The sequence below is a fragment of the Callionymus lyra genome, unplaced genomic scaffold (genome assembly GCF_982586985.1).
Source record: "Callionymus lyra unplaced genomic scaffold, fCalLyr1.hap1.1 HAP1_SCAFFOLD_133, whole genome shotgun sequence".
Taxonomy (NCBI): domain Eukaryota; kingdom Metazoa; phylum Chordata; class Actinopteri; order Syngnathiformes; family Callionymidae; genus Callionymus; species Callionymus lyra.
Genome location: NW_028258609.1, coordinates 97501 through 107500, shown reverse-complemented (window position 1 = coordinate 107500; position 10000 = coordinate 97501). Strand labels below are relative to the sequence as shown.

The following is a 10000-nucleotide window of genomic DNA, read 5'->3' as shown; positions in this document are numbered from 1 at the left end:
CCAGGGGGCCTGGGGAGCCTCCTCCTGCGGGGATGGGGAACCAGGGGCCTGGGGAACATTTTCAACACTTTGGGGCATTTTTAAACACTTTGCTCTTTTTCCCCCTCTCCCAACCAGGGGGCCTGGGGAGCCTCCTCCTGCGGGGATGGGGAACCAGGGGCCTGGGGAACATTTTCAACACTTTGGGGCATTTTTAAACACTTTGCTCTTTTTTTCCCCTCTCCCAACCAGGGGGCCTGGGGAGCCTCCTCCTGCGGGGATGGGGAACCAGGGGCCTGGGGAACATTTTCAACACTTTGGGGCATTTTTAAACACTTTGCTCTTTTTTTTCCCTCTCCCAACCAGGGGGCCTGGGGAGCCTCCTCCTGCGGGGATGGGGAACCAGGGGCCTGGGGAACATTTTCAACACTTTGGGGCATTTTTAAACACTTTGCTCTTTATCCCCCTCTCCCAACCAGGGGGCCTGGGGAGCCTCCTCCTGCGGGGATGGGGAACCAGGGGCCTGGGGAACATTTTCAACACTTTGGGGCATTTTTAAACACTTTGCTCTTTTTTTCCCCTCTCCCAACCAGGGGGCCTGGGGAGCCTCCTCCTGCGGGGATGGGGAACCAGGGGCCTGGGGAACATTTTCAACACTTTGGGGCATTTTTAAACACTTTGCTCTTTTTCCCCCTCTCCCAACCAGGGGGCCTGGGGAGCCTCCTCCTGCGGGGATGGGGAACCAGGGGCCTGGGGAACATTTTCAACACTTTGGGGCATTTTTAAACACTTTGCTCTTTTTCCCCCTCTCCCAACCAGGGGGCCTGGGGAGCCTCCTCCTGCGGGGATGGGGAACCAGGGGCCTGGGGAACATTTTCAACACTTTGGGGCATTTTTAAACACTTTGCTCTTTTTCCCCCTCTCCCAACCAGGGGCCTGGGGAGCCTCCTCCTGCGGGCATGGAGAACCAGGGGGCCTGGGGAGCCTCCTCCTGCGGGGATGGGGAACCAGGGGCCTGGGGGGCCTCCTCCTGCGGGGATGGAGAACCAGGGGGCCTGGGGAGCCTCCTCCTGCGGGCATAGAGAACCAGGGGGCCTGGGGAGCCTCCTCCTGCGGGCATGGGGAACCAGGGGGCCTGGGGAGCCTCCTCCTGCGGTGATGGGGAACCATTGGGCCTGGGGAGCCTCCTCCTGCACCAGGGGGCCTGGGGAGCCTCCTCCTGCGGGGATGGGGAACCAGGGGGCCTGGGGAGCCTCCTCCTGCGGGGATGGAGAACCAGGGGGCCTGGGGAGCCTCCTCCTGCGGTCATGGAGAACCAGGGGGCCTGGGGAGCCTCCTCCTGCGGGCATGGAGAACCAGGGGCCTGGGGAGCCTCCTCATGCGGGGATGGAGAACCAGGGGGCCTGGGGAGCCTCCTCCTGCGGGCATGGAGAACCAGGGGGCCTGGGGAGCCTCCTCCTGCGGGGATGGGGAACCAGGGGCCTGGGGGGCCTCCTCCTGCGGGGATGGAGAACCAGGGGGCCTGGGGAGCCTCCTCCTGCGGGGATGGAGAACCAGGGGGCCTGGGGAGCCTCCTCCTGCGGGGATGGAGAACCAGGGGGCCTGGGGAGCCTCCTCCTGCGGGGATGGAGAACCAGGGGGCCTGGGGAGCCTCCTCCTGCGGGGATGGAGAACCAGGGGGCCTGGGGAGCCTCCTCCTGCGGGCATGGAGAACCAGGGGGCCTGGGGAGCCTCCTCCTGCGGGGATGGAGAACCAGGGCGCCTGGGGAGCCTCCTCCTGCGGGGATGGGGAACCAGGGGGCCTGGGGAGCCTCCTCCTGCACCAGGGGGCCTGGGGAGCCTCCTCCTGCGGGGATGGGGAACCAGGGGGCCTGGGGAGCCTCCTCCTGCGGTGATGGGGAACCATGGGGCCTGGGGAGCCTCCTCCTGCGGGGATGGGGAACCAGGGGGCCTGGGGAGCCTCCTCCTGCGGGCATGGAGAACCAGGGGGCCTGGGGAGCCTCCTCCTGCGGGGATGGGGAACCAGGGGGCCTGGGGAGCCTCCTCCTGCACCAGGGGGCCTGGGGAGCCTCCTCCTGCGGGGATGGGGAACCAGGGGGCCTGGGGAGCCTCCTCCTGCGGTGATGGGGAACCATGGGGCCTGGGGAGCCTCCTCCTGCGGGGATGGGGAACCAGGGGGCCTGGGGAGCCTCCTCCTGCGGTGATGGGGAACCATGGGGCCTGGGGAGCCTCCTCCTGCGGGGATGGAGAAGCAGGGGGCCTGGGGAGCCTCCTCCTGCGGGCATAGAGAACCAGGGGGCCTGGGGAGCCTCCTCCTGCGGGCATGGGGAACCAGGGGGCCTGGGGAGCCTCCTCCTGCGGTGATGGGGAACCATTGGGCCTGGGGAGCCTCCTCCTGCACCAGGGGGCCTGGGGAGCCTCCTCCTGCGGGGATGGGGAACCAGGGGGCCTGGGGAGCCTCCTCCTGCGGGGATGGGGAACCAGGGGCCTGGGGAGCCTCCTCCTGCACCAGGGGGCCTGGGGAGCCTCCTCCTGCACCAGGGGGCCTGGGGAGCCTCCTCCTGCGGGGATGGGGAACCAGGGGGCCTGGGGAGCCTCCTCCTGCGGGGATGGGGAACCAGGGGCCTGGGGAACATTTTCAACACTTTGGGGCATTTCACAAGCGCTTCCCTCGCTTACGGCCACACCACCCTGAATGAGCCCGATCTCGTCTGATCTCGGAAGCCAAGCAGGGTCGGGCCCAGTTAGTACTTGGATGGGAGACCGCCTGGGAATACTGGGTGCTGTAAGCATTTTTTTTTGCCATTATTTGTGGGTAGAAAAGTGAGAAAAGTGACCTAAAATAGAACCGGGACTAGGCGGCAGTTCCCCCCACCAGGCGGCGGCATTTGGGGCATTATTTGTGGGTAAGAAAGTGAGAAAAGTGACCTAAAATAGAACCGGGACTAGGCGGCAGTTCCCCCCACCAGGCGGCGGCATTTGGGGCATTATTTGTGGGTCAGAAAGTGAGAAAAGTGACCTAAAATAGAACCGGGACTAGGCGGCAGTTCCCCCCACCAGGCGGCGGCATTTGAGGCATTATTTGTGGGTCAGAAAGTGAGAAAAGTGACCTAAAATAGAACCGGGACTAGGCGGCAGTTCCCCCCACCAGGCGGCGGCATTTGGGGCATTATTTGTGGGTCAGAAAGTGAGAAAAGTGACCTAAAATAGAACCGGGACTAGGCGGCAGTTCCCCCCACCAGGCGGCGGCATTTGGGGCATTATTTGTGGGTCAGAAAGTGAGAAAAGTGACCTAAAATAGAACCGGGACTAGGCGGCAGTTCCCCCCACCAGGCGGCGGCATTTGAGGCATTATTTGTGGGTCAGAAAGTGAGAAAAGTGACCTAAAATAGAACCGGGACTAGGCGGCAGTTCCCCCCACCAGGCGGCGGCATTTGGGGCATTATTTGTGGGTCAGAAAGTGAGAAAAGTGACCTAAAATAGAACCGGGACTAGGCGGCAGTTCCCCCCACCAGGCGGCGGCATTTGGGGCATTATTTGTGGGTCAGAAAGTGAGAAAAGGGACCTAAAATAGAACCGGGACTAGGCGGCAGTTCCCCCCACCAGGCGGCGGCATTTGGGGCATTATTTGTGGGTCAGAAAGTGAGAAAAGTGACCTAAAATAGAACCGGGACTAGGCGGCAGTTCCCCCCACCAGGCGGCGGCATTTGGGGCATTATTTGTGGGTCAGAAAGTGAGAAAAGTGACCTAAAATAGAACCGGGACTAGGCGGCAGTTCCCCCCACCAGGCGGCGGCATTTGGGGCATTATTTGTGGGTCAGAAAGTGAGAAAAGTGACCTAAAATAGAACCGGGACTAGGCGGCAGTTCCCCCCACCAGGCGGCGGCATTTGGGGCATTATTTGTGGGTCAGAAAGTGAGAAAAGTGACCTAAAATAGAACCGGGACTAGGCGGCAGTTCCCCCCACCAGGCGGCGGCATTTGGGGCATTATTTGTGGGTCAGAAAGTGAGAAAAGTGACCTAAAATAGAACCGGTGCAGGCGGCATGTTCCCCCACCAGATGGCGGCATTTGGGGACCCGTAGTGTGGGCAGAAAACTCACCAAAGTGACTTAAAATAGAACCGGTGCAGGCGGCATGTTCCCCCACCAGATGGCGGCATTTGGGGACCCGTAGTGTGGGTAGAAAACTCACCAAAGTGACTTAAAATAGAACCGGTGCAGGCGGCATGTTCCCCCACCAGATGGCGGCATTTGGGGACCCGTAGTGTGGGTAGAAAACTCACCAAAGTGACTTAAAATAGAACCGGTGCAGGCGGCATGTTCCCCCACCAGATGGCGGCATTTGGGGACCCGTAGTGTGGGCAGAAAACTCACCAAAGTGACTTAAAATAGAACCGGTGCAGGCGGCATGTTCCCCCACCAGATGGCGGCATTTGGGGAGCCGTAGTGTGGGCAGAAAACTCACCAAAGTGACTTAAAATAGAACCGGTGCAGGCGGCATGTTCCCCCACCAGATGGCGGCATTTGGGGACCCGTAGTGTGGGCAGAAAACTCACCAAAGTGACTTAAAATAGAACCGGTGCAGGCGGCATGTTCCCCCACCAGATGGCGGCATTTGGGGAGCCGTAGTGTGGGCAGAAAACTCACCAAAGTGACTTAAAATAGAACCGGTGCAGGCGGCATGTTCCCCCACCAGATGGCGGCATTTGGGGACCCGTAGTGTGGGCAGAAAACTCACCAAAGTGACTTAAAATAGAACCGGTGCAGGCGGCATGTTCCCCCACCAGATGGCGGCATTTGGGGACATGCAGTGTGGGTAGAAAACTCACCAAAGTGTCCTAAAATAGAACCGGGACCAGGGGGCCTCTTCCCCCACCAGGTGGCGGGCTTGGGGGGCTTGGTTTCCGGGTAGAAAACTCACCAAAGTGTCCTAAAATAGAACCGGGACCAGGGGGCATGCTCCCCCACCAGGCGGCGGGCTTGGGGGGCTTGGTTTGCGGGTAGAAAACTCACCAAAGTGACCTAAAATAGAACCGGGCTAGGCGGCATGTTCCCCCACCAGGCGGCGGGCTTGGGGGGCTTGGTTTGCGGGTAGAAAACTCACCAAAGTGTCCTAAAATAGAACCGGGACCAGGGGGCATGTTCCCCCACCAGGCGGCGGGCTTGGGGGGCTTGGTTTGCGGGTAGAAAACTCACCAAAGTGTCCTAAAATAGAACCGGGACCAGGGGGCATGTTCCCCCACCAGGCGGCGGGCTTGGGGGGCTTGGTTTGCGGGTAGAAAACTCACCAAAGTGTCCTAAAATAGAACCGGGACCAGGGGGCCTCTTCCCCCACCAGGCGGCGGGCTTGGGGGGCTTGGTTTGCGGGTAGAAAACTCACCAAAGTGACCTAAAATAGAACCGGGACCAGGGGGCCTCTTCCCCCACCAGGCGGCGGGCTTGGGGGGCTTGGTTTGCGGGTAGAAAACTCACCAAAGTGACCTAAAATAGAACCGGGCTAGGCGGCATGTTCCCCCACCAGGCGGCGGGCTTGGGGGGCTTGGTTTGCGGGTAGAAAACTCACCAAAGTGTCCTAAAATAGAACCGGGACCAGGGGGCATGTTCCCCCACCAGGCGGCGGGCTTGGGGGGCTTGGTTTGCGGGTAGAAAACTCACCAAAGTGTCCTAAAATAGAACCGGGACCAGGGGGCATCTTCCCCCACCAGGCGGCGGGCTTGGGGGGCTTGGTTTGCGGGTAGAAAACTCACCAAAGTGTCCTAAAATAGAACCGGGACCAGGGGGCCTCTTCCCCCACCAGGCGGCGGGCTTGGGGGGCTTGGTTTGCGGGTAGAAAACTCACCAAAGTATCGGCAAAATAGAACCAGGGAAGGGGGGGATGTCGGTCACAAGGTGCCCGAGTCAGAGAACCAGGAAAACGGACATAAATCCAGAAAACCTCGGTGTCTGACTGCTCCTCAAAAAGTGGTCTTTTTGATGTCACGAGCGCAACCACCTAGAGGTTAATGGGGAGGGATGGTGTGAGCGCAAACGGATTTTTCCTAAGTGTGACTGCTCCTCAAAAAGTGGTCTTTTTGATGTCACGAGCGCAACCACCTAGAGGTTAATGGGGAGGGATGGTGTGAGCGCAAACGGATTTTTCCTAAGTGTGACTGCTCCTCAAAAAGTGGTCTTTTTGATGTCACGAGCGCAACCACCTAGAGGTTAATAGGGAGCGAGTACAACAGGGGAGGGAGTGAATGGGCTCGGACTGTGGCCGAGCCTGGTGCCTCAAAATCGGACAAGGTTGGACTGGAAGCCCGCTGAGAACTCTGGTTCTTTTGCCAGACGAAACGAATTTTTTCCGAGTGTGACTGCTCTGCAAAAAGTGGTCTTTTTGATGTCACGAGCGCAACCACCTAGAGGTTAATGGGGAGGGAGTGGAAAAAACGACAAAGTGTTGAGCTCCGGACCGGGATGGCGGGCGACTCGAGCGGTCATGCCCGACTTTGAGACACTTTGTCGCGGTCATGCGAGCGACCTCCACTGCTCCCCGGAGGTGCCCCGGACCGGGTTGGCGGGTGACTCGAGCGGTCGTGCCCGACTTTGAGACACTTTGTCGCGGTCATGCGGGCGTCCTCCGCCGGTCCCCGGAGGTGCCCCGGACCGGGTTGGCGGGTGACTCGAGCGGTCATGCCCGACTTTGAGACACTTTGTCGCGGTCATGCGGGCGTCCTCCGCCGGTCCCTGGAGGTGCCCCGGACCGGGTTGGCGGGTGACTCGAACGGTCATGCCCGACTTTGAGACACTTTGTCGCGGTCATGCGGGCGTCCTCCGCCGGTCCCTGGAGGTGCCCCGGACCGGGTTGGCGGGTGACTCGAGCGGTCGTGCCCGACTTTGAGACACTTTGTCGCGGTCATGCGGGCATCCTCCGCCGGTCCCTGGAGGTGCCCCGGACCGGGTTGGCGGGTGACTCGAGCGGTCGTGCCCGACTTTGAGACACTTTGTCGCGGTCATGCGAGCGACCTCCGCCGGTCCCCGGAGGTGCCCCGGACCGGGTTGGCGGGTGACTCGAACGGTCGTGCCCGACTTTGAGACACTTTGTCGCGGTCATGCGGGCGTCCTCCGCCGGTCCCTGGAGGTGCCCCGGACCGGGTTGGCGGGTGACTCGAGCGGTCGTGCCCGACTTTGAGACACTTTGTCGCGGGCATGCGGGCGTCCTCCGCCGGTCCCTGGAGGTGCCCCGGACCGGGTTGGCGGGTGACTCGAGCGGTCATGCCCGACTTTGAGACACTTTGTCGCGGTCATGCGGGCGTCCTCCGCCGGTCCCTGGAGGTGCCCCGGACCGGGTTGGCGGGTGACTCGAGCGGTCGTGCCCGACTTTGAGACACTTTGTCGCGGTCATGCGGGCGTCCTCCGCCGGTCCCTGGAGGTGCCCCGGACCGGGTTGGCGGGTGACTCGAGCGGTCGTGCCCGACTTTGAGACACTTTGTCGCGGTCATGCGGGCGTCCTCCGCCGGTCCCTGGAGGTGCCCCGGACCGGGTTGGCGGGTGACTCGAGCGGTCGTGCCCGACTTTGAGACACTTTGTCGCGGTCATGCGGGCGTCCTCCGCCGGTCCCTGGAGGTGCCCCGGACCGGGTTGGCGGGTGACTCAAGCGGTCATGCCCGACTTTGAGACACTTTGCCGCGGTCATGCGGGCGACCTCCGCCGGTCCCTGGAGGTGCCCCGGACCGGGTTGGCGGGTGACTCGAGCGGTCGTGCCCGACTTTGAGACACTTTGCCGCGGTCATGCGGGCGACCTCCGCCGGTCCCTGGATGGCGGGCTCCAGTGAGGTCGGCGGGGGAAGGCTCGGGCTGAGGCCGACTTCGGTGCCTCAAAGTCGGACAAGGTTGGATTGGAAGTCCGCTGTGTTGAGGACCAGTGGCATTCGGCGGTGGAACGCTCAGAACTTGGCCGACATCGGTGCCTCAACGTCGGACAAGGTTGGAGTGGATGACCGCTGATAACTCTGGTTCTTTTGCCAGACGAAAGAAATTTTTCCCGAGTGTGACTGCTCTGAAAAAAGTGGTCTTTTTGATGTCACGAGCGCAACCACCTAGAGGTTAATAGGGAGGCACCATAACAGGAGAGGGAGTGAAAAGGCTCGGAGGGTGGCCGAGCCTGGTGCCTCAAAATCGGACAAGGTTGGAGTGGATGACCGCTGAAAACTCTGGTTCTTTTGCCAGACGAAAGAAATTTTTCCCGAGTGTGACTGCTCTGCAAAAAGTGGTCTTTTTGATGTCACGAGCGCAACCACCTAGAGGTTAATAGGGAGGCACCATAACAGGAGAGGGAGTGAAAAGGCTCGGAGGGTGGCCGAGCCTGGTGCCTCAAAATCGGACAAGGTTGGAGTGGATGACCGCTGAAAACTCTGGTTCTTTTGCCAGACGAAAGAAATTTTTTCCGAGTGTGACTGCTCTGCAAAAAGTGGTCTTTTTGATGTCACGAGCGCAACCACCTAGAGGTTAATAGGGAGGCACCATAACAGGAGAGGGAGTGAAAAGGCTCGGAGGGTGGCCGAGCCTGGTGCCTCAAAATCGGACAAGGTTGGAGTGGATGACCGCTGAAAACTCTGGTTCTTTTGCCAGACGAAAGAAATTTTTCCCGAGTGTGACTGCTCTGCAAAAAGTGGTCTTTTTGATGTCACGAGCGCAACCACCTAGAGGTTAATAGGGAGGCACCATAACAGGAGAGGGAGTGAAAAGGTTCGGAGGGTGGCCGAGCCTGGTGCCTCAAAATCGGACAAGGTTGGAGTGGATGACCGCTGAAAACTCTGGTTCTTTTGCCTGACGAAAGAAATTTTTCCCGAGTGTGACTGCTCTGCAAAAAGTGGTCTTTTTGATGTCACGAGCGCAACCACCTAGAGGTTAATAGGGAGGCACCATAACAGGAGAGGGAGTGAAAAGGCTCGGAGGGTGGCCGAGCCTGGTGCCTCAAAATCGGACAAGGTTGGAGTGGATGACCGCTGAAAACTCTGGTTCTTTTGCCTGACGAAAGAAATTTTTTCCGAGTGTGACTGCTCTGCAAAAAGTGGTCTTTTTGATGTCACGAGCGCAACCACCTAGAGGTTAATAGGGAGGCACCATAACAGGAGAGGGAGTGAAAAGGCTCGGAGGGTGGCCGAGCCTGGTGCCTCAAAATCGGACAAGGTTGGAGTGGATGACCGCTGAAAACTCTGGTTCTTTTGCCTGACGAAAGAAATTTTTTCCGAGTGTGACTGCTCTGCAAAAAGTGGTCTTTTTGATGTCACGAGCGCAACCACCTAGAGGTTAATAGGGAGGCACCATAACAGGAGAGGGAGTGAAAAGGCTCGGAGGGTGGCCGAGCCTGGTGCCTCAAAATCGGACAAGGTTGGAGTGGATGGCCGCGGAGAACTCTGGTTCTTTTGCCAGACGAAAGAAATTTTTTCCGAGTGTGACTGCTCTGCAAAAAGTGGTCTTTTTGATGTCACGAGCGCAACCACCTAGAGGTTAATAGGGAGGCACCATAACAGGAGAGGGAAGGAAAAGGCTCGGAGGGTGGCCGAGCCTGGTGCCTCAAAGTCGGACAAGGTTGGAGTGGATGGCCGCGGAGAACTCTGGTTCTTTTGCCTGACGAAAGAAATTTTTTCCGAGTGTGACTGCTCCTCAAAAAGTGGTCTTTTTGATGTCACGAGCGCAACCACCTAGAGGTTAATAGGGAGGCACCATAACAGGAGAGGGAAGGAAAGGGCTCGGAGGGTGGCCGAGCCTGGTGCCTCAAAATCGGACAAGGTTGGAGTGGATGGCCGCGGAGAACTCTGGTTCTTTTGCCAGACGAAAGAAATTTTTTCCGAGTGTGACTGCTCTGCAAAAAGTGGTCTTTTTGATGTCACGAGCGCAACCACCTAGAGGTTAATAGGGAGGCACCATAACAGGAGAGGGAAGGAAAAGGCTCGGAGGGTGGCCGAGCCTGGTGCCTCAAAGTCGGACAAGGTTGGAGTGGATGGCCGCGGAGAACTCTGGTTCTTTTGCCTGACGAAA

General features: G+C 59.5%; 1 non-coding gene across 1 annotated transcript; it reads left to right on the top strand.

Annotated features, from left to right (window-relative positions):
• The first annotated feature begins 2652 nt into the window (after positions 1-2652).
• LOC148058206 (5S ribosomal RNA) lies at positions 2653-2771 on the top strand. Its single transcript, XR_015710080.1, has one exon. It is a non-coding gene; the product is annotated as a 5S ribosomal RNA (ribosomal RNA).
• The last annotated feature ends 7229 nt before the right edge of the window (positions 2772-10000 follow it).